Source organism: Dipodomys merriami, unplaced genomic scaffold (assembly GCF_024711535.1).
Source record: "Dipodomys merriami isolate MVZ:Mamm:240054 unplaced genomic scaffold, mDipMer1.0.p SCAF_8, whole genome shotgun sequence".
NCBI classification, from domain to species: Eukaryota; Metazoa; Chordata; class Mammalia; order Rodentia; family Heteromyidae; genus Dipodomys; species Dipodomys merriami.
Window position 1 is genome coordinate 1,965,100 of NW_027206401.1, and position 16,131 is coordinate 1,981,230.

At 54.4% G+C, this 16,131-nt stretch overlaps 1 long non-coding RNA gene across 2 annotated transcripts in view; it reads left to right on the forward strand.

Moving 5' to 3' along the window:
• Positions 1 to 270: 270 nt before the first annotated feature.
• LOC138819114 (uncharacterized) overlaps positions 271 to 16,131 on the forward strand; it is a 28,209-nt gene continuing 12,348 nt past the window's right edge. The window contains exons 1-4 of one of the 2 annotated variants that reach the window (XR_011369315.1): positions 271 to 307; positions 12,559 to 12,653; positions 13,396 to 14,977; positions 15,918 to 15,983. This is a non-coding gene — a long non-coding RNA (uncharacterized lncRNA). Of the gene's footprint in view, positions 308 to 10,518; positions 10,750 to 12,558; positions 12,654 to 13,395; positions 14,978 to 15,917; positions 15,984 to 16,131 lie in introns of those variants that run through there. The other variant, XR_011369314.1, reaches the window with a different exon arrangement.

Genomic DNA, 16,131 nt, shown 5'->3' on the forward strand with positions numbered 1-16,131 from the left:
GCGGTTTCCCGTGCGATGCAGACAGCCGCGCGTGGCTTTGCGTGGTTCTCACAGCTGCTGCGGGGCCCCTGCTTGTTTTCAGGCAGAGGCCGAGGCCCCGCCATGGAGCTCTTGGGGAACAAAGGAGAGTTTCACAGTGAGGAGAAACGAGCCACGCACCGGCCTGAGCCGGGCAGTGGACGGGCAGAGCCGTGGCTGGGGGCCCCGAAGCAGGGGGGGGAGGGGCAGGCCGGCGGGGGGGGGCTGGGCACACAGCTCCGCTGGTTGCCATGGCTGTGTGGTGGTAACGCGGTGGCCTGGAGCCGTGGTGAGTCCTGCCTGCCGGGGCCTCTGAGCCGAGAGGGGGGAGGAAGGGGGGCTGCCGGGGACGGGGTGGGTGCAGGTGGAGGGGTCGGCCTCTAGCCCACATGCACACACCCGTGCCAACCCGGGCCCTGGCGCTGGGTCTCTCCGGGAATGCCACCGCGGGGGGGGGGGGGCAGGCCTGGGAAAACCAAACACCGCGCCTGGGGGTTCGCGCGTCGGGGTTTGCGCCTCGGGGGTTTTGTTTGCTCCGGGAGAGTGGAATCTCCCCTCTGCTTTTCCTGAAAAAGACGGACGCGGAAAATGAAATCTTTTACATTCTGAAATACTTAGATCTTGAGGCGTCTCTGTCTTTAACCCTTGAGCGGCCATGCCACTCAGCAGGGTCTGTTTTCCCCACTGCGTGAACAGCTCTTGGGGGTGCTGGTCACCCCAGCCCGGTCTATCCTGGCTGGTTAAAAAACCAACCAACCACAGCCAGCTCAGTGTGGTAAGCGGGGGGAGGGGCGGTTTCCTGAGCATTTTGCTTCCTGCCCTCCCCCCCCCCCCGTGGAGTTTCTGTAGCTGTTGTTTGGAGACCCCTACACCGACAACCTCACAATCACAAGTGTGTTTGCGCACTGCCGTTTAGAGACCTGGGAAATGCAGGATGGGAAAGTACAGGATGGGAGCAGCCAGAACATTCTGGAGAAGTGTCAATTCCCAGAGTGCAAGGCTGGGGACTGCCATGGAGCCAGAGGTGGGGTGCGTGAGGTCTACTCGCCACCCATCGGGCCACAGGGGCCAAGGCAGGTCGCAAACCCCGCTCCGAGGGAGGCCCCGGGGTCTGAGGGCAGGCAGGGTGCTCACTCGGGGGCTGTGCACCTGGGAAAACTCCCCGAACCCCATGTTGTAGCCAGTCTGCGTTGGACAGTTAAGGAGCTGCTCCTCGCGAGACGCTCCCGGAGTGTCTTGGTGAGACAGAGCCTCACTTTCACCCAGCATGTGGCTGGCAGCCAGATGCCCATCTCCTGCCCTTTTCTGGCTGGGGTGATGATCCTCGAACCTCCCTCCCTCTTCCAGGAGGAAGAGACCCCAGGCCCTCCAGGGCCGGCGTCCTGAGGCGCACGCCCAGCGAGGAGAGCGGCCTGGAAAAGCTCGCAGACTGCTTCAGCAGCTCACACCTGTCGTCCTAGCTACTCAAGGAGGCTGAGATCTGAGGATCGCAATTCAGACAGTCCAGGCAGGAAAGTTCATGTGACTCTTATTGCCAATGAACCACCAGAAAACCAGAGGTGGCGCTGTGGCTCAAGTAGTAGAGCGCTCGCCTTGAACAAAAGGCCAAGTTCCCCTTTGGTATTTCTGGCCATAACAATTTGTCCTCTTTCTTTAGTGACTGGAAGCTCAAAACAAACACAGTGGAGTGAAGGGAGGTGGGTGACTTCATAGACAGACAGACACACAGACGACATAGACACACACACACAAACATACACAGACATACACAGACACACACAGGCACATAGATATACACATAGACATACACAGATAGAGACAGACACACACACACACACACACACAGACACAGATGCACACTGCAGTCTTCATAGACACACAGACATACACAGACACACATACACAAACATACACAGACAAATACACAGACACAGACACACACAGATATACGCATAGACATAGAAAGATAAACACACAGATATACACAGACACACACAGATACAGACACACAGATATACACACAGACACAGACATACACAGGCACACAGACAGATATAGACATAGACATAGACAGATACACATACAGAAATACACAGAAACAGACACACACAGGAACACAGACACAGATATACACATACAGATATACACAGAAACACACACACACACAGATACAGACACACAGACACAGACAGACACACACACTGAGGCTTCATGGCCCAGGAGCTGAGTCCTGGGTGTGGCTTTGTGGGGTTGTGGCCAGCTCCTTCCTCTGCACCCCCAGTTTTGCCGTGGCTGTGGGAACAGGTGGTGCGGGCGGCAGCCTTTCCTTGTCAGGACAAGCTACTGAGGAGGTGAGATCTGCGGCGTCTCTGCCGGGCCAGGCCGGTCAGTTCCTGGGTTTAGGTGGAGCAGAATGTCCGGCCAAGGGTGTGATGGGGCGGGGAGTGTAGACAGTATAGGGTTTCTTTCCTTCTTCTACTTGTGCCCACACTGGGACTTGAACTCAGGGCCTGGGTGGCATCCTTTAGTGTTTTGCTCATGGCAAGCGCTCTACAACTTGATCCTCAAATCTCAGCCTCCTGAATAGCTGGGATCACAGACGCAAGGCTGTGCCACGCCCATTGTTCCTTTTAGGGCCCATCTCTGAGAGCAGTCGCAGGGTGAGGTGCTGGGTGTGACTCCAGCTTGCGGCTTTGGGGCACAGGTCTGCTCTGTGTGTAAAGCAGAAAGCTGACAGCTGTTGCTGGCTGCAGGGGAGGGGCGGCGGGGCCGCTCCCCAGCGCCGGCTCCCTGTTGGGGGGATGGAGACGGTTCTTATGTGATCAGTGTGCACTGCACGGATCTGCAGAAACACCAGAGAGCCTGGGCCCGGCTCCGCCTCCGTGCCGCGTGGCGCGCGTTCTCCGTCTCCTGAAGGGATGAGCGTGCATGCCACTGCGAGGAGCTGAGCACCCGAGGGCGACGCTGGTCGCGCACAGCGCCGCCTTGCGGGACTCCCACATCCGCGAGGCCGCTCAGGCCCCTCCAGCCCATTTCCAAGCGTCCTCCACAAGACTCCTGCCAGGACGCTCTCCCCTGCCTCTCTGTCCTGTCGCCGGCTACAGCTGAGCAGGGCGGAGAGGCTGGGGCGGGGCGGGAGCTGTGGGCTGTGGGTATGGAGCCCTGGCCCGGGGCGGCTTCTGCAGCCTGGTGCTCCCCACATGGAGGGCCAGCATCGCTGAGCTGGGGGGCTGTGGATGTCCTGTGGTGATCTTGCCTGATTCCCCCCCCCCCCCCCAGTCAGCCTTTCCTCCCCAAAGCGGCCCCTGCTCTGTCCACTCTGCCAGCCAGGCACAATGGCCAATTTGGATGCCCAGGGCCTGGCTGGCAGCAGGCCTTGCTCGGAGAGAGCTGGCCGTCCCTGCTGGCCTGACACCCACCTCCAGCTGCTCTGCCGGGCACATCCTGTTCAACGGGTCCACCATGCCGAAGCCCACAGGGGCAATCCCGATCCAAGCTTGTTACATGTCCCACAGGTGTGTCTGTGTGTGACCATCCACGTGTCTGAGTGTGTCCATGTGTCTGTCTGTGCATGTGTCTGTGTGTGTGCCTGTATGGCCGTATGTGTGTCCATGTGTGCAGGTCTGTGTGTGTCCTTGTGTGTGTTCGTGTGTGTGTGTGACCATCCACATGTCTGTATCTGCGTGGCCTCAGATGTCCTAGATCTTGAAAGGTCATCTATGAAGGTCAGTGGAAGGCAGCGTGGGAGTGAAAGTGTTCACACGGCCAGGTCAGAGGTCAGAGGGCGGGCAGCTGGCAGGTCTTGGGGAGCAGGCAAGGTCTGTGGGTGTCATCGTGGTGCCTTGAAGGGTCCCTCCTCAAGTCTCAGTTCATACTCTAACCACGTTTGCCCATGAGAACAGGCTGGACTTCTACGTCTATGGCTACAGCCCGACCCAAACTTCCTTGGAAAACATAACATTCGAAGTGTTCTTTTTCAGTTCCTCGGTTTTCTTTCGTATGCATGACAAGGTCACAGGACAGTGCAGGGCAAGTGGAGGTCCATCAGCAACAAGCCCCGGGCGGCCCGACTGTCCATTCTTCCCATCCCGCTCCTGGCTCCATGGTGCCCTCTGGTGGGGGGACAGGGAATGGCGAATCTGAAGCTGGGGCGCGCTTGTTTAAAACCTGGGCTAGGTTGGGGGGTCCTCAGCCAGTCGCTGTTTGTGTCATCTGCCCCACACGGAGTGGCCCCTTCAGGCCTGCCCCAAGACAAGAGAAAAAAAAAACCTGGCCTTTATTCGGCGTGTTGTACTTCATTATACTTCACTGTGCGAATGGAAGGGGTGATAAGAGTAACCAGAAGGTAACTCCATCCGTTTAGTGGGATACCAGGAGAGGCTCTGTGCTGGGGGTGTGGAGGTTAGAACAGGACGATCCAGGCTGGCGAGGCTGAGGCGGCTGATCCGAGCTGAGGGGCAGTGGGTGTTGGGTCCCCACATCCCAGGACAGAGCGGCGGTGCCACGGCTCTGGGTGCATGGTGTGCAGGACTGTGCGTGGCTGGGATGCTGAGTGGGGAGGCGCAGTGGCGGTGGCCGGGCACGCGGCCCTGTGTAGCGGCGGTGGCTGGGCACTCGGGCACGCGGCCCTGTGTAGCGGCGGTGGCTGGGCACGCGGCCCTGGGCAGTGGCGGTGGCTGGGCACGCGGCCCTGTGCAGCGGCGGTGGCTGGGCACTCGGGCACGCGGCCCTGTGTAGCGGCGGTGGCTGGGCACGCGGCCCTGGGCAGTGGCGGTGGCTGGGCACGCGGCCCTGTGCAGCGGCGGTGGCTGGGCACGCGGCCCTGTGCAGCGGCGGTGGCTGGGCACGCGGCCCTGTGCAGCGGCAGTGGCCGGGCACTCAGCTGGCGCAGTGGCGGTGGCCGGGCACTCAGCTGGCGCAGTGGCGGTGGCCGGGCACTCAGCTGGCGCAGTGGCGGTGGCCAGCAGGGCCGTGTCCCCACCTCCCTGCAGGGCTTTGTCAGTTTTCTGCAGGCAGCCTGGGCCGGCATACCCTGTCACACTCAGCAACTCCAAGTCCAAGTTCCAGGCTAATACTTTACAGGTCTGCCATCAGCCAATCCCCTGGTGGACTGTGTGTGCGTGCGTGTGCATGTGCGTGCATGCATGTGCATGTGCATGCATGTGTGTGTGCGTGCATGTGCATGCGTTTGCATGCGCGTGTGTGCATACGCATGCGTGTGCATGTGCATGTGTGCATGTGTGTGCATGTGCATGTGCATGCGTGTGCGTGCATGTGCGTGTGTGCGTACTGGTATTGGGGGATGAAGTTGGGGCCAAGCTTTTGCTCAAGGCTGGTACTTTACCACTTGAGCCACAGCTTCACTTCTGGCTTTTTTTGTGGTTCAGTGGAGATAAGCGTCTCAGGGGCTTTCCTGCCCAGGCTGGCTTCCAGCTGTGATCCTCAGATGTCAGCCTCCAGAGTTGCTGGATTCCAGGCGTGAGTGACTGTGGTCACCATGGGTCTGAGCTGTGGTGCTCTTGCCAGTGATGAAGCCTCTGTGAAGGGGGGGGAGGGGGAGGGGGGGGTGACAACAGGTCTCAGCACGGACCGCAGCCTGTCCCGGCCACACCGGGGTAAGGGGGGGACTGCAGGGGTCAGTGGCCTGGACCTGGGGAGCAGGAGAGGAACGGAAGCACTGGACAGAGGGGCAGGGCTGCTTAACAAGGTTCTCAGCTGTGAACAGTGGGAAGCCTTGAAACAGACACCCGTTGCGGCTGTTTAACTGCTCATGGCAGTTAAAACTGCCGTGCGATGTCACCTCCTGCCCTTTAGGACACTGTCACGGGGTGAGCGGCGTTCTGTCTGCAAGGGGCGGGTTTCCTCCCCCTCGGCCCCTGTGGATGTTTAGAAATGGCCCCCATCCCGTAATGGGACACCTGCGGTGGGGAGAGTCGCAGGTTTACAGCGGCCAGCGGGAGCTGCCCCACCGTCCCCACCGCACTGTCCCCCCCCCCCCCCGCCAGGGCTCCGGGAAAGGCTGACCGGCCAGTGGCAGAGGTGGGGTGGGAAGCTGGGGCTGCCCCGCCCGGTGTGGGCCGCAGCCCACAGAGGGAGGTTAGACAGAGTCACCTGAGGGCTTTGAAGGAGACTTTACACCTTCCAGAAGCCCACGGCTGCCCACTGGCTCCATCAAACCCGATGTCCAGCCCAGACGCCCAGCCCCACCTCCCGCACCGCAGCTTTCCGCAGACAGCCGCGCCTCCAGAAGGCTGCTTAGCATTGCATTCATATGCACATGCAAGGTGCTGGGGGCTCAAATACACAGAGTGGGAAATCAAAGCAGCCCCTTCACACCCGCTTCACACCTTTTGCTGCCTCATCCTGAACATTTATTTGCTTTAAAACAGCTTCCTTGGGGAGGGTCCTTCCTAAAAGCAAGGCCTCTCCATTTTAAAGCCACGTCCTCCCCTCAGGCCCTCCCCCCCACCTCTCCCCCTCCTCCTCCTCTCCCCCGACACCCTTCCTCTCCCCCTCTCTCCCCCTCCTCTCTTCTTCCGAGCTCCTGAGAACAGTCCAATAAATGCTGGTTAACTGGCTAAGAGTCTCGCAGGAACTTCCCTGCCCAGGCTGGCACAAACCAAGATCCTCACATGGCCTCCTGCGAAGCTAGGATCACAGGCCTCAGACTCTTAAAACACAAAACAAAGCCATAGGTGAGAGTCTTAGATTCTCAGGAAAATGGGGTGCTGCAAAGAGGTGAATTTGGGGGGGGCAGTCTGGTCATGGGACCTGAACTCTGGGCCTGGGCGCTGTCCCTCAGCTCTTCAGCTCAAGGCTAGTGCTCTACCACTAGAGCCACAATACCACTTCCAGCCTTTTCTGCTTATGTGGTGCTGAGGAATCAAACCCAGGGCCTCATGCATGCAAGGCAAGCGCTCTACCACTGAGCCACCTTCCCAGCCCTGGATATAAGTAAATTTAAACATGTTGTCTACCAAACGTAAAAAGATCAACAATCTGTCCCCTCCTTGTGAAGGCTTGAAGTGTTCCGTGATTTATTATTATTTTTTGTCAGTTGTGGGGCTTGAACTCAGGGCCTGGGCGCTGTCCCTGAGCTCTTTTGCTCAAAACTGGGCCTCTGGCACTTGAATCACAGCTCTGCTTCTGGCTTTCTGTAGTTAATGGGAGATACAAGTCTTCTCACAGCCCTTCCTACATGGACTGGCTTCAAATTGCAATCTTCAGATCTCAGCCTCCTGAGTGGCTAGGATTCCAGGCGTGAGCCACGGTGGCTAGAGCTAGGTTGCAAGGTCGTTTTGAAAGGGTATGACCACAGGTCTTGTCATGCCTTGATTTCCTCAACTTCATTTTGTTTCCTTGGTCTTAATTTTTTCATCAGATTTAAAGGATCTAAGTTTGTGTTGGTATCCATGTTCATAGGTAAATAGTATCAAACAGACTGTTGAAGCATTTTTATCATCTGCGCAGTTGAAACCTGATTCTTTTGTGATTTATAAATTATAGTCTACTCATAGATTCTTTTTATGCCAGTACTGGGGCTTGAACTCAAGGTCTTCAGTTTTTACTTGACTGTTTCGCTCAAGAATGGTGTTTTACCAGAGCTCTGCTTCTCATTGGTTCTTTTTTTAATGTAATTTTATTATTATTAAGGTGTGTACAGAGGGGCTACCATTTCATCCATCAGGTAGTGAGTACATTTCTCTCTCTCCTCTCTCTCTCTAGGATAATGCCACCCCTCTTTTAGTTTTTTCCCTAGTTTCCTCTATGTCTCACCCAAAGTTAGGCCTAGCAGGACCCACGCCTTCAAGCGTGACAGGGCAAGGACTCTGAGTAAAACCCCACGACTGCTGAAGGCCATTGGACTGACTGGACACACACTGTGAATCTACAGGTCTGGAATCATGAACACCAACAAGTACTTCAAACATGCCTAACTCTAACCCAAATCATAACCCTAAGAGATACCCTAACACGTGTGCTAATCTAACACATACCTTAACAGTAACATATGCCCTAACATGTACTCAAATCCTAACAACTACCTGAACATGTACTGTAAACCACACAAGTATCCTTACATGCACACTAACATGTATCCCTAAATGTACTCCAACACATACTCTAATATGTACTCTAACAGACAGCTTAAACCTAAAACATACCCTAATGTGTACTTTAACACAGCACCCTAACATCTATCCTAGCAAACACCCTAATCACTAAGACATACAGTAACAATTACCCGACCACATGCTCTAAACCATACAGGTACCCTTACATGCACCTTAATATGTACCACCGATGTACCTTAATACATACCCTAACACACACCCTCATCCAAAGCCTAACATACATACCCTACCACAAACCTTACCACATACTATAACATGTAACCTAACAAGTACCATAACCCTAATACATACCCTAAACAGATTTTGCTATATTCGTCTGGGAACTATCCCCTTAAATACTTACTTGAAATATGGACTAAGAATCTAGCACAGAGAAGAGTCCTGTAAGATAGTACAATCCGGTCAGCAGAGAGCTACGGCCTCCAGGTGGGTGCAGGACATAGGTGCTAGGAAAGCAGAGTCGCTGCTGCTGCTGCTGCTGCTGCTGCTGCTGCTGCTGCTGCTGCTGCTGCTGCTGCTTCTGCTTCTCCTTCTTCTTCTTCTTCTTCTTTTTGTTGGTCATGGGGCTTGATTTGGGCCTGGGCACTGTCCCTGCGCTCTTCAGCTCACGGCGAGCACTCTACCAGTTACTTGAGCCACACCTCCATTTCCAGTTTTCTGGTGGTTGATTGGAGATCAGAGTCTCCCGGACTCTCCTGCCTGGGCTGGCTTGGAACCACGATCCTCAGATCTCAGCTTCCTGAGAGCTGGGATGGCAGGCAGGAGCCACCGGCCCCCGGCTCTGGGTTAAATTTTTTTTGTTTTTTTGTTTTTGTTTTTGTTTTTTTGCCAGTCATGGGGCCTGAACTCTGGGCCTGGGTGCTGTCCCTCAGCTCTTCAGCTCAAGGCTAGCGCTCTACCACTGGAGCCACAGCACCACTTCCAGCTTTTTCTGCTTATGTGGTGCTGAGGTATCGAACCCAGGGCCTCATGCATGCAAGGCAAGCACTCTACCACTGAGCCACCTTCCCAACCCCTGGGTTAAAGTTTTTTGTCAGCTAATTTTTGTTTGTTTGTTTTTTTAAACCGCTGTTTGTTGGTTTGTTTGTTTACTTACTTACAAACTCAGGGCCTGGGCACCGATCCTTTTTCACCCTTTGAGCTGCAGCTCCACGTAGGGTCTTTGCTAATTGGAAGTAAGAGTCCCACGGACTTTCCTACCCAGGCTGGCTTTGATCTGTGATCCTCAGATCTCAGCCTACTAATGAGGTAGCTGGGATTGGGCGTGGGTGCTTGGCTGCTTTAATTTTTTGGGGGGGGAGGGGTCTGGTCGTGGGGCCTGAACTCTGGGCCTGGGCGCTGTCCCTCAGCTCTTCAGCTCAAGGCTAGCGCTCTACCACTTGAGCCACAACGCCACTTTGCTCTAATTTTTGATATATTGTTTCCTTAATATAGTGAGCTGTGGAAAATAGTGGAAAATAGTTCCTTCAGGGCTCTGGGGTAGGTAACCCAGCCCCAGGAGCGAAAGCGAGCAAGGTCTGCTCATGTTTTCCTCTGGACATTGCCAGCTGCCTCTCACCAGAGTGAAGAAATTCATTTCAGTAAATGTTGCTAGGATCTGGGCACAAATACATGTGATAAATGGCCTAGAGGGGACAAAAAGGAACAAAAACAAAAATACAATGTCCCCCAAAAGTATTTGAATGGTTGAGAATACGGAGATTTTAGTTTATATTTCAGCAGTACGGGGGTTTGAACTCAGTGCCTCAGTAGTGCTGGGCAGGTGCTTTGCCATGAACCGGGCCTCTAGCCCGGTCTTTTGCTAGTTACTGTTTGGGATGAAGTTGTGCTTCTTGCCTGTGCGTGTGCTTGGCGCAGGTCCCCCTATTTTAGGCTTTGCTTTGTCGCTAGGCTAACAGGCGTAGGTCGCCCTCTCCAGCTCCCCACTGAGGAGAGCTCCTGGGAACTGTCCTGCCGGGCTGGCCTTGAGCTGCATTTCTCCTCAGCTTCCTAAACCACTGCGATCACAAGCGGAGCTTGCATTTTAAATGATGGATATGAGCCATCATCTGAGAGCAGCAGGGCTCACACCAGCAGCCCACGGTGTGGGTGAAGCAGCCAGGCCTGGTGACTCGTGCGTGGCCTTTCAGTGGCCGGGGAGACTCAGGAGAGCTGGGGGGAGCTCGGCCGGTCACTGCCTCCTTCCTGAGAGGTTAGTGTAGACGGAGACATGGGAGGGACACAGGTGAGTGGATGGAAGACAAAGAAGCTGACACAGAGGTGCAGACAGAGGGCAGGGGGGCGGTGGGGAGGTGCAGAGGTGGACTGAAGGCAGACACGCGGCTAACACCTCCTCAGCAAGCCATTTCTGTGGTCAGGTGGGATGTGTGCGTGCTGTCGGAGCCTCGCTCTCTGCTACTGCCGATTGGTGTTTTGTGAAAGGCTGTTGAGGAAGCCATCTTAACTGCGGTGGTCACTGGCAAAGAAGGGTCTGCTATCGTCACGGCGCAGACTTAGATCTCAGTGCGAAGGAATCAGAGCGCAGGGACGCTGGCAGTCTGTTCATCACAACAGAAGAGTCATATGATGTTCTAGAAAACTCAAGATTTTGAGCCAGGTAGGCTACAGGTGTTGCTGTCTATAATTTTAGGTCATCATGTATAAGAAGATTCTTAAAACTCTCAATCAAAATAAAATTGGAGCTGGGTACTAGTGCTACATGCCTATAATCTTTTTTTTTTGTTGTTTTGATCTGTTGTGGGGCTTGAACTCTAGGCCCAGGCACTGTCCCTCAGCTCTTCATTCAAGGCAAGCGCTCTGCCACTTGAGCCACAGCACCACTTCCATTTTTTTCTGGTGGTTAATTGGAGATAAGAGTCTTACAGACTTTCCTGCCCAGACTGGCTTTGAACCATGATCATCAGATCTCAGCCTCCTGAGTACCAAGGATTACAGGCCTAAGTCACTGGGGCGCAAGGCTTATGCCTCTAATATTAACTAAAGAGTCTGAGATCTGAGGATCATGGTTTGAAACCAGCACAGGTAGAAAAGACTGTGAGGCTCTTATCTCTAGTTAACTTCCAAAAAAGCCACAAGTAGAGCTGTGGGCCAAGTGGGGTGAATGCTAGCCGTGGGATAGCTTCCAGGTCCCAAGTTCAAGCCCCAGGACTGACACTAAATAATAAAATCAGACCAGCTTTTCCTAAACTTTTACTAATTGATCACCTATCAGAAATTTTGCTTTATGTTACTGGAGATTGAACCCAGAGCCTTGAACATCTAAGCAAGCACTGGCTCTGGGACATTTCCACCCTCATCCTTCTCTCTGAGTTCGTTGAGTCAGGGTCTCACTGTCTCAGCTGCGCTCAGACTTGCAGTCCTCTTGCCTCTGCCTCCCAAGCATGGGGGATTACAGGCCTGCCTCTGTCAGTTAAAATAAAAAAGAAGATGGGCTGGGAAGGTGGCTCTGTGGTAGAGCGCTTGCCTCGCATGCATGAGGCCCTGCATTCGATTCCTCGGCATCACATAAGCAGAAAAAGCCGGAACTGGCGCTGTGGCTCAAGCACTAGCCTGGAGCTGAAGAGCTGAGGGACAGTGCCCAGGCCCAGAGTTCAAGCTCCATCACTGACAGAAAAATAAAATAAATAAAAAAGAAGAGTTTTAGGGGGAAGGGCCTCACTGTGAAGCCCGTGCTGACCTCAAACTCTGTCTTCTTTCCCCCACCTCCCAAGTGTTGGGGTTACAAGTGCACACTCTCATGCTCAGTAAAGAAAGATAAAAATAAATCAATTATTATTATAACAGGGATATGCAGAGGGGCTCCTGTGTCATAAGCCAGGTAATGCGTGCATTTCTTTTTGGACAGTGTCACCCTTCCTTTGCTCGCTCAGTAAACGTTTTGAGCATAGTAACATTTTTTTGTTGTTGTTGGTCATGGGGCTTGAACTCTGGGCCTGAGCGCTGTCCCTCAGCTCTTCAGCTCAAGGCGAGCGCTCTACCACTTGAGCTACAGCACCACTTCCGGTTTTCTGGTGGTTTATCGGAGATAAGAGTTTCACAGACTTTCCTGCCCGGGCTGGCTTTGAACGGCAATCCTCAGATCTCAGCCTCCTGAGTAGCTAGGATGACAGGAGTGAGCCACCAGCACCCGGCCATAGTAACATTTTTGACTTTGAAATCATGATAAACAAAATAAAAAATAGCACCTCCATACCTAAATTATATTTTTGAATACTGAAATGCAAAAGTAACTTGAGCAGTTTAGAGGTCTGCAGGTTTCCGGTTTAACACCCATGGGAGGCATTTGCACCCTGTAACTGATGTACTTGCACCAGTCTGAATCCGGGGTTGTCCTGTGTATGGGCTAATGAACACTTATAATCCCACACATTCGGCTTCTTGACAGCCTTCGAACTTCTCTCCCCAGTGATGAGTTCCAGACCTTCGGCTGCTCCAAGGAGATGCGGGGCCGGGCCACAGACCAGTGCCCGTGCGCACAGCGGACCCGGCCGGGGGAAGTGGGTGAGTCTTCTCCCAGAGGAAAACACGCTCGCTGACAGTAGATTTCCACCTCCATGACCATGTCTACTCCCTTCCCAGATTTCTCATGATTTCACAGTAGAATTTCCACTCAGGAAAATGACTGGTGTGACAGGCCGTTTAAAATTCCTATTGCATGCAAATTACTATTTTTTCATCATTTCCATTGTCATTTGGAAGTTATGAAAAACAGCCATGATTCCTACAAAGAAAACTGTGGCCCTACGGGAAGCAAACACCCCATGAGTAACAGGACGAGCAACTGAGGCTTTCAGAGAGACAAAGTGCTGTGCTCTGTATGAAAGGATGTCGGGGCTCGGTTGGCTAGGAGGGCATCCTGCAAAAAGGAGACTTTGCAGCCTACAGGACCTGCACTTGAAGCGGGGGAGGGCTCTGTCCTGCAGCGTGAAGGCCGCTGCCTTGCGTGTGTGCCCGTGCCTGTGCTGTGCTGTGCATGCGTGCCTATGCTGTGTGTGCCTGTGCTGTGCGTGTGTGCCTGTGCTGTGCATGCGTGTGCTGTGTGTGCGTGTGCCTGTGCTGTGCATGTGTGCCTGTGCTGTGCGTGTGTGCCTGTGCTGTGTGTGCATGCATGTGAGCGTAAGTGCCTGTGCTGTGTGTGCATGTGTGCCTGTGCTGTGCGTGTGTGTCTGTGCTGTGCGTGTGTGCCTGTGCTGTGTGTGCCTGTGTGTGTGCGTGCGTGTGTCAGCCTCTCCCTCTTCACCAGGCTCAGCTGTTTCACCACATAGTGAAGTGAGATGGATAACGTTCGCCTGGCGCTTGCTCCCCTCTCTCTTACGGTTCTGCACATCGGCAGTCCTTCCTAAGCTAAGTCACCCCAAGCCCCAGGAGCCTCTTCTCCCAGCCAGAGTGCCACACTTGGATGATAATGACAGAAGGGTCTGGAAGCTTCTGGAACATCAGGAGATGTACGCGTGGCTCCTCTGCACCTGGCAGGTTGTGCACTCTGGGAGCGGTGTTTGCACACTCACCCACAGCAGTAAGACAGTGATAGGAGAAATGAACATGGAGGGGCCTGGGTCTGGCCTTTGGCCTTGCGCCCTTGCAGGTGCACGGGCAGGGCCCCCGCTCCCCGGCTCACTTCTTGGCCTGGTAAATAGGTTGTTATGAGGGAGGCCCGCGAAAGGACGTGGTTGAAGATATGTCATAGGTGGTTCTATCCCATGCATTGTCAGCCTGGGTCTTGCTATGGAGCTCAGTCTGGCCTTGAACTTGTTTGTGTTCTTCTCTTCTAGACAATGTGCTAGGTTGCATCCTGAGCTTTTCCTTCACTCGGAAGTTGCTTTGGACGTGCTGGGTCCCCAGGCTGCTTGGCCCCGCCTCCCCCAGGGACCAGCCCAGCTGGCCAGCCAGCAGGGCGCCAGCAAGGGCTGGGCCTGGCATGTGGGTGTGAGGAGGGCCGCACGCTCGGTCTCATTTCAGCTGAAAGTTGAATTTGCAGTGAACATTCATCTTTAGGAACAGCATCTTCTGGAAAAGATGAAATGGCCCCATGACCATCGACTTGAGACCCAGCCGCCACTTCTGAATTAAAACAAATCTTAGGGCTCAGTGGTAGAGTGCTTGCCTTGCATGCATGAGGCCCTGGGTTCGATTCCTCAGCACCACATAAGCAAAAAGAAAAAGCCGGAAGTGGCGCTGTGGCTCAAGTGGTAGAGCGCTAGCCTTGAGCTGAAGAGCTGAGGGACAGCGCCCAGGCCCAGAGTTCAGGCCCCACGACCGGACCCAAAAAATAAATAAATAAATAAAACAAATCTTAGACATTAAATTAGGAAAGGTGAGTTTCTTCAAGTCATGCCAGAAACGCGGAACTTCCCAAAAACCGTCCCTCAAAATAGTCACCTTTATTATCTGAGTACATTGTCTGAGTGTTTTGGTGTTCATAATTTCTGGGGACCTGGGGCTGTTTATTGGTTCATCAGCGCACACCGTGTCAGAGTGTCCCCTCCTCGCCAGAGCCAGGAAGACTTTGTCAGGAGACCATCTCCACAGGATAACGGAAGGAACGCCCTCGGCGAAGGAGAGTGAGGCCAGACAGCAGAGCTCATCATGGAGGAGTCCAGGCGGAGGCTCAGCCGGCCAGGAAGACCATGCGAGGAGAAGGATTTTGTTCCGGCATCCAGCTGGTGTCCGCCGTCTCCACTCTGGACTGCCTGTGCCGGAGCCCAACCCCCATAGCACTGAGGGGGAGATGGTTTACGTGAGGTCATTGGGGCGGGGCCCCGTGGCGGGGCCAGTGTCCTGTACGAGACACGGAAGGTGTGCCCTCCTCTCCCGTGAGCAGCCGGGTGAGAAGACACCGTCCACACTCAGGGGGAGACTCACACGGGGCCGTCCACACTCAGAGACTCATACGGGGCCATCCACACTCAGGGGGAGACTCACACGGGGCCGTCCACACTCAGGAAGGAGACTCACACGGGGCCGTCCACACTCAAAGGAGACTCACACAGGGCCGTCCACACTCAGGGGGAGACTCACACGGGGCCGTCACACTCAAAGGAGACTCACACGGGGCCGTCCACACTCAGGAAGGAGACTCATATGGGGCCGTCCACACTCAGGGGGAGACTCACACAGGGCCGTCCACACTCAGGGGGAGACTCACACGGGGCCGTCACACTCAAAGGAGACTCACACGGGGCCGTCCACACTCAGGAAGGAGACTCACACGGGGCCGTCCACACTCAGGAAGAGCACCTGAGCCAAGGCCTCTTTGCGTGTTCACTCGGCTCCCACTCTTAGCCTTTGGACTGTGAGAAAGTAAATTCTTGTTGCTAAGCAGCAGCTTGTGGTCCTCCGTTGAGGCTGCTCGAGCGAAGGCAGTATTCAAGAAGTGTACCTCATGTTTCTGTCAGTTCACCCTAAGTCACTTCAGAGACCAGAGACAGGGCCCGTGGGGAGTTATGAAGACGTGCAGTTCGGTTCAGGGTGGGGGACGCGGTCTATGCAGGAAGGTGTTCTCTTGGTCAGACGTACTTTGGATAGGGTGGACGTGAGCATAACCCTAGCGTGGTGCTCTGCCCCATTCCACCCTCATCCCTCCCCCATCCCTTCCCTGTAGCGCTCCTACCCCTCTCCAGCCCTGCAGGACTTGGGTTCTGAGAGGAAAGTGTGCTTAGGAAGAGCCTCATGTGTCCAGTTTATACAGCCTCATGACAAACACAGAGGAGAAACAACTAGAACAATAAAAACAGACAGTGTGAAAGACCGTTTTGTATTCCGCAGAAAACCCCTGGATGGCGGCTTGGATGTGTGCACACGAGTGCACAGGCCAGAAACACGCATGACAGTGTGAGTTCATATCACATGCAAGGCTGGGTGGCGGGTCACGTTCACACGTAGTGCTGTGTAACAGGTTACGTTCACACGTAATGGTGTGCAACAGGTCACGATCACAGGTAATGCTGTGTAACAAGTTGCGATCACACGGGTAACACTG